General features: G+C 35.0%; 1 long non-coding RNA gene across 1 annotated transcript in view; it reads left to right on the top strand.

Annotated features, from left to right (window-relative positions):
• Window positions 1–3,717: 3,717 nt before the first annotated feature.
• The window catches only part of LOC310881226, a 34,706-nt gene continuing 18,455 nt past the window's right edge, over window positions 3,718–19,968 (top strand). The window contains exons 1-2 of the long non-coding RNA XR_014572240.1: window positions 3,718–3,867; window positions 12,087–12,166. This is a non-coding gene — a long non-coding RNA (uncharacterized lncRNA). The remainder of the gene's footprint in view (window positions 3,868–12,086; window positions 12,167–19,968) is intronic.

A 19,968-nucleotide genomic window follows, 5' to 3' on the forward strand; every position in this document is an offset into this window, starting at 1 on the left:
TGTTCATTTTCCAGGCCCTGCGCTAGCTTTTATACTGATGTGCAGCACAGGGCTTTGCTCTGTTGTTATGCTGGTGTTGAAATGAATTAATGAATGCTGTAAATATAGAAGTGTAAGCTGCAAGTTGGGAGTTCAATGTAAGTCCAACTACAGTGAATCAATGACTGTTTAGAGGGCACCCAACTTAGTGTAATTGGTGTATCGAGGAAGCTAGAGGAAAACACACGTGCATCAATTTGAACGCTCTCTTGGACTCCCTTAGTTGCCTGCTGTAAGCTCGCTTCTGACTCTTGTCTAGCAATTCTTGCATGGCAGCATCGGGCTCCGATGGCAAGGCAGATAGCTTGGGCAAGTGGACTGCAGTGTGTGAATGAGTCATATACTTTCAGTCTGGGATTTTCCTGCAGGGAAAGGACATGATAATATTCTTCACAAGGAATTTGCAGAGAAGAGTCAGAGACAGGCAAAAAATTTCTAAGCAGTTAAAAATATACCAGCCTGCCTTCTAAAATGCTGAAGACAGCCCTTGCATAGGGAAGGCAGTAGAAGGGACTTTGCTGTCTGTTGCAGAGTTAGAGCATGTCATGAGCTTAAATAGTTTTGGAATAGATTTTCATCTGATTTTTCTAGAACTTTCAGTAGAAGTTTTCTTTATTGAGGATTTGGAATTTTCAAGAGTGAAACAAGTATGTTCCCTTTCCCAGCAGTTTTGAAATACTTTGAAACAAGAAGTTGTGTGCTTCTTTATTTGTGTTCTAATTATGAAGAGAAACACTCACTCTGTCAAAAGCACAACTTCCTTTATTGGAGAAGATCAAACCAGCAGCAAATTTTAATGAGACTGTGGTTATCGTGCCAGTATGAGTGTAGACATAGCTGAGAAAATTCTTTGGAAAGCATTATCTTAAAGTGATCTGAACAAGCTAAAAAATGGATGGTGATCATGGAGACAAAAGAAAGAGTTTACTGGGAGATAAAGCTCTCATGAGAATAATGAAAATGTTTATCTTATAAAAGCCTTGTCAGCAACATATGCTTTGAGCATATAAGCAAGCAAACAGTTTGGAAACTTGTTGAGAAAGTGGCATGAACTGGACAACAGCTTGGAGGATGTGAATTGCAAATTGAGGAGTGTGGTTGCAGGATTACACTTTCCAGTTGCTAATTTTATCACCTTGTAGGATGTCATTAACACTGAAAGGAAAGATGGTATTTCTGATTCATTTGGGAATACTACTCCTGAAAATTAGATGAGTTCTGCAACAGCTGAAAACTGCTTGAGAAACTTGTTTGTTTACATCGCCAAACTGAGCAATTCAGAACTGAAAACAACTTTTCTGACTGATGTCTCTCTGGCAACTAGCAAGTTAAAATACGACAAATTTTGCACAAAGGTTACAGGACTGCAGCTAAGTCTCTAGTATTTGCAGTTAGTCTTGTAATGCAGTTAATCTTGTAAATGCTAATTGTTCAACCCCTGACAGAAAAGTGTCCTCCTATTTCTTTCTCTTCAGCATCTACATGCTAGATAAGAAATAAGTTTTTATGATGAGGGTACGATTGCTAAATTATTTGAAGGGACACAGGAAAAGGATTCTTTAAAAAATCCCTTATTTGTGATAAATATATATATATGTATATATATATATAGTTTTTTTGCTTGTTTTGTTTATTTTTATGAGCTCTATTTTTTTTCCCAGTGAAGAAATTCATTTTCTAGATGATATACAGCAGAGATCCAGGTAAAAACAGTTTTATCCTTGTACAGTTCTGAGTAAATGAGACACATGCCAGATTGATATTCTTTCTTAGTCATCTTTCTGTCACAGGACGGTGTTAGCTCTACTCTGTTTATCCTTTCAATATATTTCTTCTGCTGTCATCAAAAGTCCTCCAGGAGAGCGTGGCTCACGTGTGCGGCTCTCCCGCCCTGCCACTGGCAGCGCTGCGTGGGGCTGAGCCGTCTGCTCCCAGCTGGTCAGGCTGGTATCTTGCACCACGGGGCACTGGCACATGGGACTGAGGGAGCACACGGCCATACATGTACTGGCCAAGCCGTGTTTGTCCTGTACGAAGCTCAGCCATGGTGAAATGCTGTTTTCTAATATGGAAGTACAAGTTTGTTATGGACCTGCAAATATTTCTACAGTTACATTCTTATTGTTATATATTAAATGCTTAAAGATTTAAGCCTGTATTCATGAGAGCTTGAATATGAATTTGGTTTGTGTCCAGGAAAATCAAAGGTCCAAGTGAACAGAAGCCATCGCATATTGTTCCAAATCTTGGGTTGTTTCTTTGACATTATTCAATGTAGAGTCTAGCATAAAGGCTTCAGTAAATAAGGAAGCTTACCTGTGGCAGATTTACTGGGCAGCAAATTAAAGAAATTCATCATTAAATTATTCTGAAAGGTGTGAGACAGCCCTCTGCTCAGCTGCTAGTATTTGTCCCACCTACCATGTAGGTATGTAGTGGACGCCCCAAAGTACAAGGGGAACTGGCTGCGTAGCATAGAAATTGATACAAGTATTGTGCAATTTCTTGTGTTCCTTAGAAACTTCTGTTGGACATTTCTGTTGGACATAATACCAGTTGAAGCATTTCTGGGAAATATGAATCTATGAATCATTTTGTGGAAGCTGGTGGATATCTCTAGATGCCTCATATCTATACCATCTTCAAATAACCTAAAGCAAACTCAAGTGCCATAGGCTCCTTCACTGTTCTATAGAGCTGAAGCACTGCAAAACAGACGTGGTAGGAAACAGGCAGGATTAAGCTGCATAACTATCCTTTGCCTCAGTTCTTGAAAGACCTTTTTCTTTTGTTGGCATTGTTGCCATCTGTGACACCAGCCTTCTTTCAGTACCAGTGGACAACAGGGCTCTTAGTAAAACGCCAGTAACTGTTTCCTGTTCTCAAGTGAAGAGGGAGAGGAATCAGGAGTGTGACAGCAGTATAGTTTACCAGGCTGTGTCATCCTGTGGTTCTGTTGTATTTCTGTCACGTTTTTAAGCACTGTCATCAAAAGCAGAGTTGATGGCTGAGTGGTCACTGTAAGTGCATAAGGGAAGGAATATTTTACTTTTCAGAACCTTGCTGGTTCTCCTGGTGATCTCATCTATGCAGTCATAACTTTCTTAGGTGATTTCACTGTATGTTTGAAAGACAGTCCGGTTTTAAAAGGAAACATTCTTTCATACCTCAGAAATACTATAAGAAAAACAAGTCTAATTTATGAGGTTATGTTAACTGTATCTGATGATAATCATTGATTATTATTTCAATATAGGTAATTGTTACACAGTCTTTCATAACTAAAGAATGAGACTTAGCGTTAATTTGCCAGGAATACTAATCTTTGTCTGAGGACAAAATGGTTATGGTAGGGGAGTAACAGGTTCCACTGTACATGTTCTCTTTTTCTGGATCTTGCATGAATTCTGCCATCTTGACTGCATTTGCAAATATCTCAGTCCTAATGCAGGAGAAGCAAGTTCTCTGTATGTGACTGTCAACCCAGCTCCTGGTGGTCCTATGATTGTTTGGGTATGCTTCCAGCACAGGTGTAAAATGCAACAAGGTGGGAAGGAAACCCTTCTCCTGCAGCAGCACCTGGGGTAGAAGGCTTAGACAACACAAGTTCACTGCACCTGAATTGGGTGAAGTTTTGCAAATTCAATGGTGTTAATTATTAGTAATCCCTGTGATTATATAACAGTACTCATGGTGGTGATTCTTTTTGCTGAACAGAAACTATGCAGCAAGAGAGAGGTGGTTTCTACAAAGAAAACAGTTCTTCCTCACATTTCAAGAATCAGTGAACATCGATATTTAAGTCTTAAGATTCCTGCTTTTTTGGAGGTCAGTCCTTTTATATATTTTATAAGGAGAATGCTAAGCCTAAATTCACAGTGAAAGAAGCCCAGTAAATCCATACTTGTCTTTTATTGTTTGTGTGGCAGTAGGTACATACCATTATATTCAGTTTATAGGTGGTAGTCTATAAGGACTTACAGGTGGAGCCAAGTCATGTTTGATTTCAGTGTCTTAGATATGAAGGTAAAGCTGTCTGGGTAGAAATGTCTGAGACTGCACAAGATACAGAACTTAGAGAAGTGATTCAAGGGGTTATATAACTGTTTAATATGTTGATTACAAATCTCTGCTTGAATTACAGAGTGGTTTGGGTTGGAGGGGACTTTAAAGACTATCCAGTTCCACTCCCCTGCCACGGGCAGGGACACTGCCCACTAGACCATATTGCCCAAAGCCTCATCTAACCTGACCTTGAGCACTGCCAGGGATGAGGCATCCACAGCTTCTCTGGGCAGCCTGGGCCAGGGACTCTTCATGCTCTGAGTGAAGCAAGTGCACTTCTTTAGGAACACACATTTAGGAATCAGCTTAAAGAAACAAAAATACATTTCAGATGTGTGTTTAGTAAGTCTTTACCAACTTTTACATAATGAAACTTATTTTATTACACAGACTTTGGGTTAAATTAATTTTTTTTCATTTTTTTATGCTTGTAATTTTCTTATGAATTTATTTTTCAGATATGTATATTGCTGTACTTGATTTTTTTCTAAAAGTATGATTTAATACCTTCTCTTAATTTTAGACCTAAAAGAAGGTGAAATAGTGTGGTTTTAATTTATTTTTTGAGTTAGTTTGATATATCTGCTTTTACACAAGAGTGAAATATAACAGAAGGGGGTAGGAGTAGAGCTTGTTTACCTTTCACTCAGAGTCAGTTAAACCATTATGTTGCGGGATGGCTTCTTATGTGTCTAGAGAATCCTACAGTTTGCTGCCAATTTTGGGGTTGTATGTCAGAAAAAAAATAATAATGTAAAATGTTAATTTATTGCAATAGCTCTGAATAAGATGAATGCATGTTAGATCTTAAATGTCACATATATTTTATTATACTAAATACATTAATATTTCACTGGAGTAACTGTGAAGCACATTGATAACCAGTATTATCCCCTCTAGCTAACACTCCTTGACTGTGATCAGAGATTGGATTTATGTCACTTCCCTGTAGATATTCAACTAAGCACTTTAGTAAAATTAATTAATCTATATTTGTCTCTATTTTATATATTATCTCAGAAACAGTTATGTAATTAAAATACATAATTTAAATGCTTGATTTCCAAAGTCACATGCTTGTATTTTTGTACATTTAATTATGCGCTATTAGCTGCATACTCAGTTCAACAGTAAGTTGTTTGGCAGTAACAAGTTAAACCATTTTTAAAATATTGCTTGCTATGGGGCACTAATTATATTTTTAAAAGAAATCCATTAAGATAAATATATGAAATAAGAATTTGTATTTGTTTTGGTTTTGAAAGAAATTTTGATGGAGTTATTATTGGCTGAGTGTCTTTCTTCCCAGCTCTGCAGGGGAAATTTTTTTAAAAAAAAAAAAAAAAAGAGAAGTAAAATTTCTCAGATCTTTAGATGTGGATTATTTGGTCATCCTTAAACATTTCTCCATATATCTTCTCTTTAACTATATTAAAATTGCTGAAGCTTCCAATGTTGGAGATGATTTAGTATTAAATCATTAGACGATTGGCCCAAATACCCCGTCTGACACGTGACCCTTTCCATGTTGACTGCCTAGGTAGAGATAAGCTGGTTAAGTGTTTCTTAATTAGGCTCATTCTCAACAGTTACTTGATGTTATTAGGGGAGATTACATGGTTGCATTGTAGAAAACATTAAAATGCATGTTTAATGCTCTGTATTTGTAAAAAGAGTAAGAAAACTGTTTTGTTCTTAGCTTCCCAGGCATATTAAGAACAGTCCAAATAACAGTTATCACAGACCTTACCTGTGGAACTAGCAGCATTTCTCTCTCAACTTTTGTATGCACTGAATCTGGATATTAATTATACTATTACTGAAATGTACCTGATATCATAATTACTCATATTGGAGCATCACCAAGGTTACAGTACTGTAAAATATTAACCTTCCAAATGTCTTGGAAAACTTAGCCTGTCTGTATAGCTCCTTCTGAGGCACCTTATACTCAACTCAAGTTTTACTTACCAGTTTGCAAAGATCTCAGGTTATTAAATGAATGAACTAAACAAGAAAGCATCTAGGTTTTTGCAATATGACCAATTAACTATGGATTAAACCTTTGTATATTTACATCCAAGGTGCCACATTTATTTCTTTTCTAAAAATGTTGTTAGGCCTTTCAGAGAACACAAAGCTAGTTACTTGGATGTATGCTTCCATAATGATTATCCCTAAATGCCTTTCTATAAACAGGAGTGAGCTATTTTAGTCAATTGTATTTGAAAGCTGAAATATTGACAAATGAAGCCCAGTATAATGCAGTTTCAGAATGCACATTTATGTCTACTTGCTACTATCTCCTAACGTGAAAAGTAAGCATTATTTAAGTGTAAATATATTTAAAAAATAAAAATAAGCAAATGGAAAAACATTAAGGTTGGAAAAAGAAACCCACAACAGAAATACATGTTGTTTTCAATAAATATAAAACTACTCTCTTCCGATGAAATCCTGAGTAAGAATGTAATTTAGTTGTAGTTTTTCTTCAAAAGTTTAATGCAGAATTTTTATATAGAAAATTGTGAATAAAGATATATTATTAGATTGCTCATGTATTTGCTACATATTTAACCTAAAATCATTCATGGTGCATTTCACACAAAAGCTTTATAAGCTATTAATATTTTAATCATTTGCTTTTTAACACCCTCAATTCTTAAGTTTCGAATAATCTGCCTCTCTTATACAAAAGTATTCAAATCTGTTTGTCATTTATTGCAGATTTTTTCTTTCCTCGATGATTTACAGTACTGTATATGCTATTTACTAATATTTTTATAGTGGATAAATTCATATTTTTCAGATGAGCATCTTGGAATCATTAATTTCTCACTGGTTATAAAATAGAGAAACACTAATTAGAATAAGTGCTTTTAGATATTTATAGCCTTTACTAGAAAGGGGATCAGGCAGGGAGAGAATGCAAGAGAGAAAGAGAGGAAAAAAAAAAGAGCAACTGTTTGCTTCAAATACCTTTCAGAAGTTCTTTGACATGATATCTGCTGAAAGTGAAAGAAAGTATAGATCAATGTTGTTATAGATAAAATAATCAGAGGTTTTTCAATTTTCTAATACTTCCATTTTAATGAAAAAATATTCCTTTCTGTCTTGGAATAGAAAGATACATATATGAACATGACGTCAACAGCTGGATTCAAGTGAGTTTTTCATAGTTCTTCATGTCTAGATGATATTCAAGGCAGATATTGCCCTCACTTAATGAACTCTCCTATCTTCTAATATAATAATCATTCTTCCAAAGAGAGAAATAACACTGAATAGGATTATGAAGTCTGATCCTGAATAGCAATTTTTATGTACAGTTTTGTGGAGGGAAACATGTAAGAGATCTTTGTTTTCCTGAACAACATGAAGAGAGGGCGGTAGAACTCTTCTGTGCAGTATACCCCTAGATCTGAAGTACACAATGGCTGAAAGAATTCAGTTGCTACTTTGAATTTTGCAGGAAGTAAGTCAGCAGTTGCACTGTGTCACAAAGAGCAAGACAAATATATTGGGTATATCTACTTGTAACAACAACAAAAAAAATCATGTGCTTTTATCCACAGTCTGCATGGTGTTTATTTACAGCGGGAGTAGCATAAGCTATATGTCAAGGACTTTAGGAATATCTGCAGCTTCATTTGTGCAATGACTACTGAGCAATTTGTTTCAGAAAAATCCCTCTTCGTTATATTTAGTTTTTTCTTCAGGTTTCACTGTATGTCTGGTTGCTCCACCTTCCCCCACAACATTTTAAACATGTACAATGTATTTGTATTTTCCAATCAAGTGAAGCTATAGCTTAGTAGATTTATGAGAAGGCTTGCTATCAAACTGGCATGGGATGGTGCCTATCTGTTCTGAGTTTATTCACCTCCTTCCACCTCACTACTGGTAATTTTATTTTCCTTAGCTTCCTGCCAACTTGATAGTAGTGAAATCTCTGCAATTTGCAAGTAAGTCAATCCGAAAACATATTTGGCTCACCTGAAAGCTTTCCATTTAATGGAATAACACAATAAACACAATTATTTTAACAGTTGTGTTAACTAGGTTTTATATGTATTGTGGATATAAAAAAATATTTTATATACAAGTATATAATCTTGATCAGCTCTGTCATGTTTTCATATGTGCATTAAATACATGTAAAATATGAGATTAAGCAGCTTAGACAGTGGACAAAAACATTGTTTTAGGACAACTGGAGGAAAAGTAACAGTTTAATGGCAGCTATTTTTATTCTCTATATCCTATTTCCCAGTATAATTATTTCTGGATCAGTGTGCTCCTTTCTGCATGCAGGCTTCTGTGAATATACTAAACTTTTTCTTAGCAGTAATTTATCCTTTTAATTTGTTTTTCCCAATTTTTCTAGCTACCCTTTCTCTGCATTTCACAAAAGTATTCATAGCATTTTGAAAACTATTGCTTAATGCTTACACGATTTTGTAAGCATATTATTTCTGCTTAGAAGTGTCAGCTTTTCTTTCTATTTAGTACAAATGATGGCTTTCGTATTTCTAATTGAATCTTAAACAGTATTTCTCTTTCCTTCAATGCCGCGGTAGACCTATACAAATGTTGTAGTTCTAGATAATGAGATAGAGATGCTATGACTCTCACTTTAATTAGTGTGTTGGGTCATAGTAGGCTTATGGTCCCAAACTAAATTTAATTTTCTGAAGTCTGAGTCCCTGGGTAAATGGGGGTGGGGAAGGTTACTGATTCCCTTTAAGATATCCCTAGATCAGTAGATGAAACTGATCGGTGCATGAATACTTTTGCATATGACAGCTTTTTCCCAGTAAATTTGTAACAGAGAAGTCAATCACACTATCTTTGTGAAGTACACTTCTGTGGTTATTTTTAAGCTTTTTACTAGGTAGCCCTTGCTGTAAAATTGATATTCTGAAAATGCTAGCAGTTACTTGACGTTACCTGACTGTTGACTTTGATGGCTTCCATTGTATCCAAAATGTGCAAGTTCTGTATGTTCTTATGCCATCAAAATGTAGTTTACCTCTGAAGCCTTGTTTTAGGTCTTCGAAGCCTTAGCTACTTCTGTTTTATCTTCACTACCCTGAATTTATTAATTGTCACCTTATTTGTGTTTATCTAATCTAGTTATAACATTTGAGTGATCCTGCAAGCACATGTAAGCTCACACAAATGCAGGAATACTAGGTATATGAGAAAGAACTAGTGTGTATAAATTTTGCCTCATGAAAAGTCTAAAGCTGATAAAATCATAGGAGTTTCTCATAATGGCTCTGGTCTTACTAAAACTTGTTTGTGTGTGTGACTTTGAGTCCATGCATGTGGTTAAAGATAAGTTATAGTAATAGGCGGATGAAAAATTCTGACCATAACAAAATTTCTTATTGAAAACCGTTCCCTCAAACTCTGTTTTGAGGAACGGATAAGTTTTACCTCATCTGCAAAGAACTTCAGGCTTCTCCTTATGAGGAACGTCTGAAGTTTTCTGAAGCTTTTCTGTCCTAGGTCGTCAGCAGTCCCACTGACTGCTAAATAGAGGAGCATGATCATGCTCCTGATCAGCATTTAAAACCTTTGGACTTTTATCCTTTCAAGAGTAGTTCTGAAGAAAGTGGCTGCTTGCCATGTGTTATTATCTGGGCTCCCATTAGCTACAGATCAAGAGGAAACCCTGTTGGAAGGCTGAAAAAAAGCAAAAATTATGCAGAGAATATCAGCGTTTGTGTTTTGCTGTCCAACATAAATGTCAAAATCCATTGCAAAGAACTTTTTTGCTTTTTCCTAGTCAGTGGTAATGATGGTACTGCCTTCCTCCTCCTTTTCCCTCATTTGTCTGCCTCACTGATTTATATTATTTAGCTTGCAGAGTTCTGTTGATTAATCTTAGTTGCTACAGTGCCTAGCACAGTTGGATCTTGTGGTGCTACTGTATGACAGCCTTTATTGGTGGGTTAACATTTGTCTACTGAAGCTTTTAAAATTACTAATCAAATACCTCATGGGAATTGGCAGCTTTCCCCAATATATTTTTAAAATCAATGGCAGATTTAACAGATAAATTTCAGTTAAAAATGCTTTCTGTGTGGGAGTATTGTTGAATGTCTGTCAGTTTCAGCAATCGCCAAATAATTCCAGTTATCATGGTCTGACAAGCAACATTTTATCAACAGACAAAAATTTTAGTTTTACTACCATTTCTTCACAAGTAAAAGATCTTCAGACCTTGGTCCTCTTTGTTCCAATTATTTACTATTGTGTTCTGAAAACTTAAAAATGAAAAGTTGTTTGACTTTTTCCTTTTGCTAGTTTCAAAAAGGAAAGCTTTAACTTTTTCTTTTTTTTTTCTTTTTCTGAGGTAAGAAAACAGTTTCACAGAATCATGGAATAATTAGTGTTGGAAGGAACCTTTGCAAGTCATCTGGTCTAGCCCTCTGATCCAAGATTAGAGGCAACTCTGAAGTAAAGTCAATTTTCTTAGGATGTAATCCACCTCATTTTTGAGTGTATAAACACCAAGGAAGGTGTTAGCACAAATTTTCTGGGTAGTCTGTTCCAATGTTTGACTGAAATTCTTGTGAAATTTTATTCCTATTTATCTTTCTGAAATTTGTCTATTTGTGTCCATTCACTTCCATTGTTATACTACTGCATTAATACCTTCTAAGAGTGAGTAAAGAAACTATCCAAATCTTTTCAATGTGTGACATAAAACCTATCTAGAAGTGTGAGGGAAGGTGTGACTGAGGCTCAGTCTTCCTGTTCTGGATCAAAAGTTAGTCATGGCATCAGAAAAATTTTTGCTGTGTTTGAAACTTTTAATCATCCTCGCCAGCCCCTTCAATCCCCCACTCATATATTGCTGCTAAGAGTCTGCACAAGTTAGTTAAATGCTTTCTGGCATTTCAGCTACATAATCAGCATTTGACCCTGTTTATGAACAATAGGCAATAATAATAATAATCTATGTCACAGGGTATAATAGACAAAGAGAAATTGCAGAAGAAAATGGGAAGGGAAGGAAAACGGTTGTAATGATTGAGTAGTAACATGCATTCTTTAGCCTATACTTGCCCTATCGTATTTCAGTTTCAGAAGTATTCCTATTGGATGTGTTCTGAGTACCTGAGGGGAACAGAGTTTTCTTAAAAACAGCATTTAAAAAAAAAAAAGAGGGAGAGAACACTGATCTAGCTAGTTGAACAGAAGTTGATTGCTATACCTCAATTTCGGTTGTTTTCCTATCTCCATCTGCTGGGAGGAGGCTACATTACACAATTGTCTGCAGTGGCATGTATGGTTACCTTGCCTTTAAGGTTACTTCAGAACTCAACCAAAACTTATGTTATGCGTCGTATTAAATGACTGGAATAACCAAATAAGTTAATATAGATGATAATCAGATATTTTTCTTGAAAATTTTGTTACCAGCCTATATGTTCAGCTTCCTCTACCATACAGAAGGTACAAGGTTTTGGAGAACAGCAATGGGAATATTTTTTTCCTAAACACAGTATATTTAGGCACCATTGATTATTATTAATGTATTTTTGGTCCATGACACTAATTAAATGTTTTAGAGTAATATGCACTTAAAGTATTTACAAATGCTTTATATATATATATTTTTTTTTGCAATAGCAGTCTGTGAAGTTTAACACTTCATTTCTTACTATAGAAGCATGTCTTATGGAATTTCACTGGTAAACTCTCTAACCGATGATGGCCTGAATGTTTGAGAAGTGACAAAAAAATATTTACTATTTTCCATTACCTCACCAAAATTACTTTTATGGCCTTCATATATTTCCATAGCTGTGAAAATTTGGGTCAACTTTTCTATTTTGTTATTCATTGTGTGCCAAATTCCTGTCACATAAGTAAAGAATAAAGTAGGGTTTGACATCTTTAGCTCACTGGACCAATTGAAATTTACATGACTGTTCTGCTTGATTGTTGTTGATGATGTGTTTCAGAAGTACTGGAACTTCCTAGCAAGGCAGCCACTGGTTTTGAAACTTACTTTTGTTGTTGTTACACCAGAAGCCCAATTTGGGTAAGTGTGGACTTCTTATCACAAGTGATGTCTTTGTGCCCACTCTTTATTAGGTACCATATTATACCAAAATATTTGTCTGAGCAAATACCATCTATACAGATATTTGTTCAACCATAAGTGAATCTCACTAGCTACCTGAGAGTTCTTGTTAGACCTTCCCAACTTATTTTCCCTTTTATCTCAACATGGTTGCATGAGTAACTTCTGCTCATTAGGAGGTCTGATCCTAATTTTATTGGAATATAGTCTGGTAGTTACTACTTATTTCAAGAATATGATCAGGCTACTATTTTTCTGTTTTCTTCTATTTGAACTACAATCAAACTGAAGTTTTGATGTGTATTCATTATATATGAATTTATTATTTTTTTTCCAAAGTCAATTACAATGATAAAATGATGATTTTGATCTAAAGAAAATTACATTGGTCTTGGATTGTATTTTGCTGAATTTTACAATTTAATCTTATTTCAACAATCAAGTAACATGGATGTTATATAACCAACTTAAATGTAGGTTATCTTAACGTGTATTTGTTTCTTGACAACTTCAGATATAAAGCATTGGTTTCAAGGCAAAAAAAAAACTTTGCATGTACATCAAAATTTAGCTTAGAATTTAGGCCAGCCTTGATGTTATATTCTGTTGTATTTCAGGAGTTTGTATCAAATACTGTGACTCAGCTTAGCTGGCTCTAGCCAGATAAAAGTATGGCTGTGCATGAAACTGCTATGAAGTTCATAGATTTTGCTGTTCTAAGGATGAAATACTTTTCCTGAAGGAAATATCCATGCCTTTAATTTTAGAGAATTACTTATCTAGTGATTCAGCAGGAGCCTTAAAATTAGGCTTTCCTTTGAAAGGATACTTACGCTGTTTTTCCTATGTGTATGTTACAGAGTCTTCCAATTCTCACTCGTGCAAATATAGAAGAAAACAAAAGATTTAAAATGGCCGTTCAGCATTTAAAAAGCAACTATTCATGATATAATGCCATAGTAAATGATATTCAACAGCTGAGAAATATAATGGAATAACAGATTTCGGGGAGCTGTTCTTTTCAGAAATTCATTAATGAAGGACGGCTCACCCCTTCTCTAATACATAGCAAAAACTGTGTTTTGAAGTCCAGTTATATTACATACATTCACAAAATTTGTGATACTTCACTTGATCTGACCCCTGTGCAAATCAGCAATAGATGAAAAGATAACACCTTTAGGACTCTCCTCTTCTCTTAGGTAATTTTATAGATTCATTTTTGTTTTTGCAGGGTGTTGTTTGTGCACTTTGTCGTTTGAACTTCTGACTTGGTCAGTCAACAGCAGCATCCATGAAAATAGCTTAGTCAGGAAAAGAATTTTATTTTTATTGGATACACGTCTTTATGCAGAAGTCTTAAAACAAAATCGTAATACAAATCTGTTATAATCCCCATTTCTAGGAGCTATTCTGTATATGCTACAGGTGTGAGGAGTTTTCTCAATCTCTGCAAGATCCACCTCATCTAAACCTGAAACTGTTTGTGTAATTTCTAAAATCCAGTTATGTCATGCATGAGGTGGAGTCTCAATTGTGATTACCTTGCTAGCAAATATTAAATAATCTAATAAAAATAGCACTTTTCGTAAGCTCTCCTCTTTTTCCACTTTTTCTAAATATTACTACCATCACTAACTTTTCCACTAAGAAGTTGGTCTTTAAATTTTTTTCAAGATCATGGCATGAATAAGCAATTCCAATTTAATGAAACAAATTTACAGTTTAAATGTGATTCAATCAAATCAGTAGTTGATCTACACTAGAAGTATGATGATGATTTAACTGAGAATCTGTTGAGTCCCTTTAGGAAATACCTTGTGTTCTTCAATGAAAATCTAACAAAACAGTTGTGAGGATTTTAATTTATTGTTTTTTCCCTAATCTTTCCAGTTATGATGATGTCTTTCCTGATGATGATCAGGGCACGAAACCCCTAATTTCCTGAATGATGCCAGTAATAACTGATGAAATATTTTGGAATAGACCTGATAATGCATAATCTGTCATTAATACTAAAGGAAAGTTGCAGGTGGTCTGGAAGAAAAATATTTGACCTTTTAGGTATAACTTCAATAGTTGTTGCCCAGGTGTAACTGTAGACATCATATGATTCAGTCCCCATAAGGACAGTTGTTTCTTTCAGCACACTTATAGTTTTATGTTTAACACATACAAATGCATTGACCTGCATTGAAGTTATGTGATGTTCTCAGGCTTAGGGTCTTGTCTCTTGTAAGTGATATTTTTTTGTTTTGTCAGAAAATACAGTTTAGGTACTGATTTTTTTATTATTATTAAGGGAAAGGTGAAAGATTTTAATCTGTAGAACTGTATTAATAGGACAAAAGTATACTTGAGGTTTTGTATTTTGTAATTTACAGAAGTTAGTTAACACACTGAAATCCACATAAGAACCTATCCTTCTTCTTAGTAAGGAAGGAATTACAGAATATTTGAGATGTGATCTGATTCTGACCTGTCTTGTCTCTGAGTTAATTCAGAAGGAGGCAAAGTAAATTCTTATTGTATACAGTTATGTATTTGGTTTAATCTCAAATTCTTTATGGGAGGGAGAGAAGAGGGTGGAGAGAGAGAGAGAGAGGAAGAAATACAGGAAGGTAGTGGAAGATTTTTTTCCTTTAAAACCGTCATGTAGTTTCAGACTAACAATATAGCTTCTTAAAAAAAAAAAAGGCATTTCCATAGTGCATCATAAAGAAATTAATTATTGGAACAACATTAATTGTTTGATCTGTATGAAAATACCTCCTTTTTTCAATGTTCTCATCTCCAATAGAGTGTAGTAGAGGAACATATTAGCACAGTATTACAAATAATTTTCCAGGAAATGAGGTCATTAGAAGTTCAGTAGTTTGTGGCCTGATTTGAAGCTCATTGAAGTGTTTCCCTTTGGACAGTATGGACCAACTCTTAAGTATGGAAGTAAATTCCAAAAAATCCTATTTCCATTTACTGCGAGCAAGATTAAAGCCTTCTGCTTCACTCCCAAACAAAACAGCTTTGTTGAACTTAAACACCCTGAGTTATGACCTAAACAAATAGCAATTTAAATATTGTACATAACCTTACTTATCAGTGTGATAAGTATTTATTTTTTTTTTAATTCATGGATCTGCTCTCCAAATAGTGTACATAATGCTACTACATTAAAGGAACTGAAAATGATGAGGATAAAGGAGTCTTCACCTTAAATCTGGAACACCATTGTGCATTCAGGTATCCTGAAGAGTAATGGCAATATTTTGAGCGCCTGCAAGTTTCAAAAATATTTTAATGCATTTTTCTAAACGATTAAAGGTGGAAATTCAAGTTCATTATCACTCATCTTTTAGATTCCAGTTGACTCTTTATTCACATTCAGGACTACAAAATACTTGGACCTGACAGAAGAAAATATTTTTTCTTTACAACAATTAAAGTGGCTATGCATCTGCTAACATGGCATAAGTTCCATAAATCACAGCTTATGGGAAAACCTATCTTACAGTAATTAAGTTCTAATTCTTAAATTTATCATCGTACTAAGGTTTTGTTCAAGATTCTAGTTTGATTCTCCTGATTACAAAATATCTAAAATTGAGGCTTAGAAAAAGTGAGGTAACTCTTCCCCTACTGCTCTGTCTTCTTACTTCAGTAGTGTAAAAAGGCTTTAACTATGTACACAAAGCATCTGTGGCTTTTTATGACGTTTGAACTTAATGATAAAATTAAAAAGTGAAATTCCAGAACTGCAATTTAAATTCTTATAGCTTGAGCTAAATATTGATATATCAGGCTTTTCTATTAATCTACAGTCATCACTACAGGGGTGTATGGATTGCCTAAAAAAAAAAACAAATCACCACCCAGATGCTGAAATGCTGCTACCTAGCTTTTTAAAAGCAGATAACCTGCAACAATACTACCTAAAGATTCAATCCAAAGAAGGTAATTTTGTGTAAATTACATTTGTTCTAAGATTTTAGAGATAAATATCTGATTTTAAAAAATAAAATAACGATTTACATAATCTGTGTTGCCAAACTACTGCAAAGCCTATCTATTTTTCCTAGAATCTTCAACAGTCACTTATGTGGAAACAAATTCCATGCTGTTCTGCCAGAAGTATCTGTGGTTGAGAAAGATGAGTGGAAAGAGTCAAGCTTTTCCATATGACTGTGTAGGTTCAGAACCGAAATTTGAATGTTTAGCACTTTTTTTTTATTTCTTGGAGTTTCAGAGAATATTAGAATTTGCTTCTCTCCCTTTATCCAATGAAGAATAAGAAAACCCTTGGAAGGGAAAACCATTTATTATAAGTAGAGTGTCCAAAGATTATCCATTTTGGAATTTGCTTTTATAAAATTAGTTATCTTCTAAAATAAAGAAATCCACCTTACTGAGTTCCAAACAGTTTTTGCTGCCTTTTTCTCTTAACTTCAGCTCCTTATAGCAAAACTAATGTCTTACCAAAACTTTATGGGCAGGTGAATTTGAAAATTAGCAAGTTTGTTAATAGCAGCTTCTTGCTAAGTGTCTGTTTCACCTACTTTGTACGTAGCCCTTCTGGGTAACACATCTGATTGTTTTTTACACCATTTTAGTATGCAGTGTTGATGCTCAGTGGCCCAGTACAGGGTGATGCTGTTTTAGCAGTATTTGTCCTAGCCCCAGATCTCAAGTGCTCAAACCTGAGTGGCCAGAAACTAAGTCCCAATGTAGTTGGCCACAGCTAAGTCTTGAGCACGAGACAGAGGGTACTATTAATAAAGTCCATTCTGGTGCATCTAACCTGTCTGGTAGCAGCACGTCCTTACCTATTTCCTATTGTACAGTATCATTTTCTGATCTGAGAGAGAATTTTATGTGGGAAGTAAATTGGGTGAGTGATGGGTCTCTAGTCAGTTACCACCTCACAGCAGGGAGGAAGAGAAGTTACTTCCTGGCACATCCATCAGCCAGTCAGAACTCTTAGGGCAGCATCTGATGAGAGAGATCACTTAAATAGAAAAATGCTATACTTAAAAAAAGGAAAATGAAACAAAACAAAAAAAACACACTACCACACTTTCTTACTAAATTGCAACGTGTAATGTGTCAACTAAGAAATCTAAAAGTAAATTGCTCATTCAGTTTTGTCTGTTTTGGTAGTCTCACCTTTGTTCTTCTGGGGATGTTTGATAACATCATCACAGGGAAGTGATGAAAGACTATCATTACATTTATTCCAACTGCAGTTCATTTAGTAAAAATGAAAATAATTAGGAATTAGAAAATAATGAAGAGCTCATTTAGTAACATGTGGCCTATATATATTCAATATTTAACAATATTCTGGTCCTGAAATTGAGAGATTTCAAAGGAATGTAACTTCCAGTTTGCAAGATGCTCTGTACTTCTTAGGTACTTCAGATAGTGTTACCAAATGACCAAATTGCTGCTTAACATCTCAAAGCTGGTATGATTGCTAGGCAAAAAGAAAAGATTGTAACTAGACGTGCTCTCCAGCAATGCTGATGACTGAGAGATGGATTTACTGGGGGAAGAGCTATTTAGGTGCTTTGATATTGTCAGATGTTTTAACAGAGTATTCTATGATTCTGTGATCTTGTTTTGTTTCTTTCTCTGCTATATCTTTCCTAACACAAGCGGAATGAGCACCTACTGGTTTACCACGATTTTATGGTGATATGAAACATTCTGGAGTTCATAATTAAGATGCCACTCTATAGTGACTTTTTATTTAATCCAGATCTTACTGTTTTGCTGCTCCTATGCTGGCTAATTATAGAAAGACTGTGGATAAAAGTAAAATAACTTACTGTGACTGAACTAGTCCTTTTTCCCCCATGTGCCCTTATAGAGATGCTGTTAACTGGCACTGAAGTGACAAATTGTTACGGGGGGGGGGCACAGAACAAGGTGCGCCGTCTTTGTTAGAGCAGATTGTACTGTGTTTGAGGTTTGGCTTCACAGACTTCAACATTTTGGCACTTTTGATGTCAAGTGGTTCCTTCTTATATCCAAGAAGAAATGCAAGTATGGAACTGTTTTTTAGCATGAAGATTTTTCCCTATAATTGCAATTTAAAGCATAATTGTATATTATCCTAAATTTAGAAGAATGAGCTGCTGTATTCTTTTGCTCAGTGGTGATTCGACCAAACACAGGGAGCTCTGGACTGGTCTATCAGAGGCCACTATTGATCATACTTACTGTCTATCTGCCTAATCTTAATGATTAAGAACCTGAGAGGACTGTCTGAGACTGTCTGAAACTGGTTGGTTTATTTTGGTTGTCTACCAAGAGTGATAAATAAAGGTCAGTGTTGAAAGAAACTGATTGCAAAGAATACTATTTTGTGAGCTATGTGAGCTATCGTCTGTGTTCATAGTACAAAGCATGGTGTTTCTAATGTGTTTATTTTACAGACTTGAAAAAGAATTTGACTTACCCTGCATCAGTATGTATATATATGAGTTGACATTTTCATGTCTATTGCTGATTGCATGGAAGCAACACACTCCATTCTAGCTAATATAATCTATTTTGGTAACAGACATTTGGGTCAATCTGTTCTCATACAAATTCTTAATAAGCACATTCTTTTTCCCTCCTCTATGCAGTCTGAATAGATGGAGATGTAAAGCAAACGGGTGAGCTAGAAGAATTGCATCTTCATATTTCCAAGAAATGTTGTTATTGTTTACTACTATACAGTATGAGGGCTATAAAAATGAAACTTTTTATTGTATTCTATGAAGTTTCAGGGTACAATTTCAAAACTGTATTTTTCTGAGTCAAAGAATAAAAGCTGGTATTTCTGCAGACAGATGGCTAAGTATGTAGTTTTCCTGTCTGCAAGTGCAAACAAAGGTTATTGCAGTCTCATTGCCTGCACCTTGTTTTCAAAACTTGCACTTCATCTTATTTACAGAGCTGTTTTATTAAATAATGTAGGAAGTTGATTCCAGTGTGCCACATTTCACAAGGGTTTTGGAATATAAATGAATTAGGGTTGTTCTGAAACCATTTTATCTTACAGCAAGATTTAATATGAAGTACATGTAATTAAAATTAGACCTTGATTGCCAACTTCTGATCTTCTCTAATGCTTATATATTTGGTTATCTTAGAGTGCTAGCGTTAAATTTTTCAATAATTGAAAAGTATTATTGCATTTGAAAATATTTAGTGACTACTGCATAGTTGTTAAATTTAATAACCTAACCAGATTGACTGAAATCATTAAAGATCATTTGAGTTGGTAGTATATTTCAAACCCCTCAGTAATCAGCTCACCAATCTGTGAGCTTGAAGAGTCTGTCTCACAAGCTTCACCAAACAGCTTTTGTGTCATTCAGGACTTCATAAAAGCTAATTAATGCTTTCATGAAAAGATTTGTCTTCATGAACAGGGAATATTCCTCTCTAACCACCAAAGTTTTGCCCTGTAAGATGATAAACAGAGAGCATAGTGAAATAGCTCCAGTGACTGGGAGTCTGGGTGTGGGGTTTCCTGTTTGTTTTTTGTTGTTTGTTTGAAGGCAGACTTGTAGACAAAACAGCTTTTTCCTGGTGCAGAAAGTATTCCTCTGTTCTGGAGATCAAAGACTCTGTTCTTCATGAATTCATGAGGAAAAGAAATAAAAAGCAAGCCTCTGGACTGTGTTAGATTCTGGGGAATGTGATGTATACCCACTATCTGGCTCTGTACTAAGAAACATAATTCACAATCTTTGTTCAGGAAAACCTCA

The sequence above is a fragment of the Anser anser genome, assembly GCF_964211835.1.
Source record: "Anser anser genome assembly, chromosome: 14".
Classification (NCBI taxonomy): Eukaryota; Metazoa; Chordata; class Aves; order Anseriformes; family Anatidae; genus Anser; species Anser anser.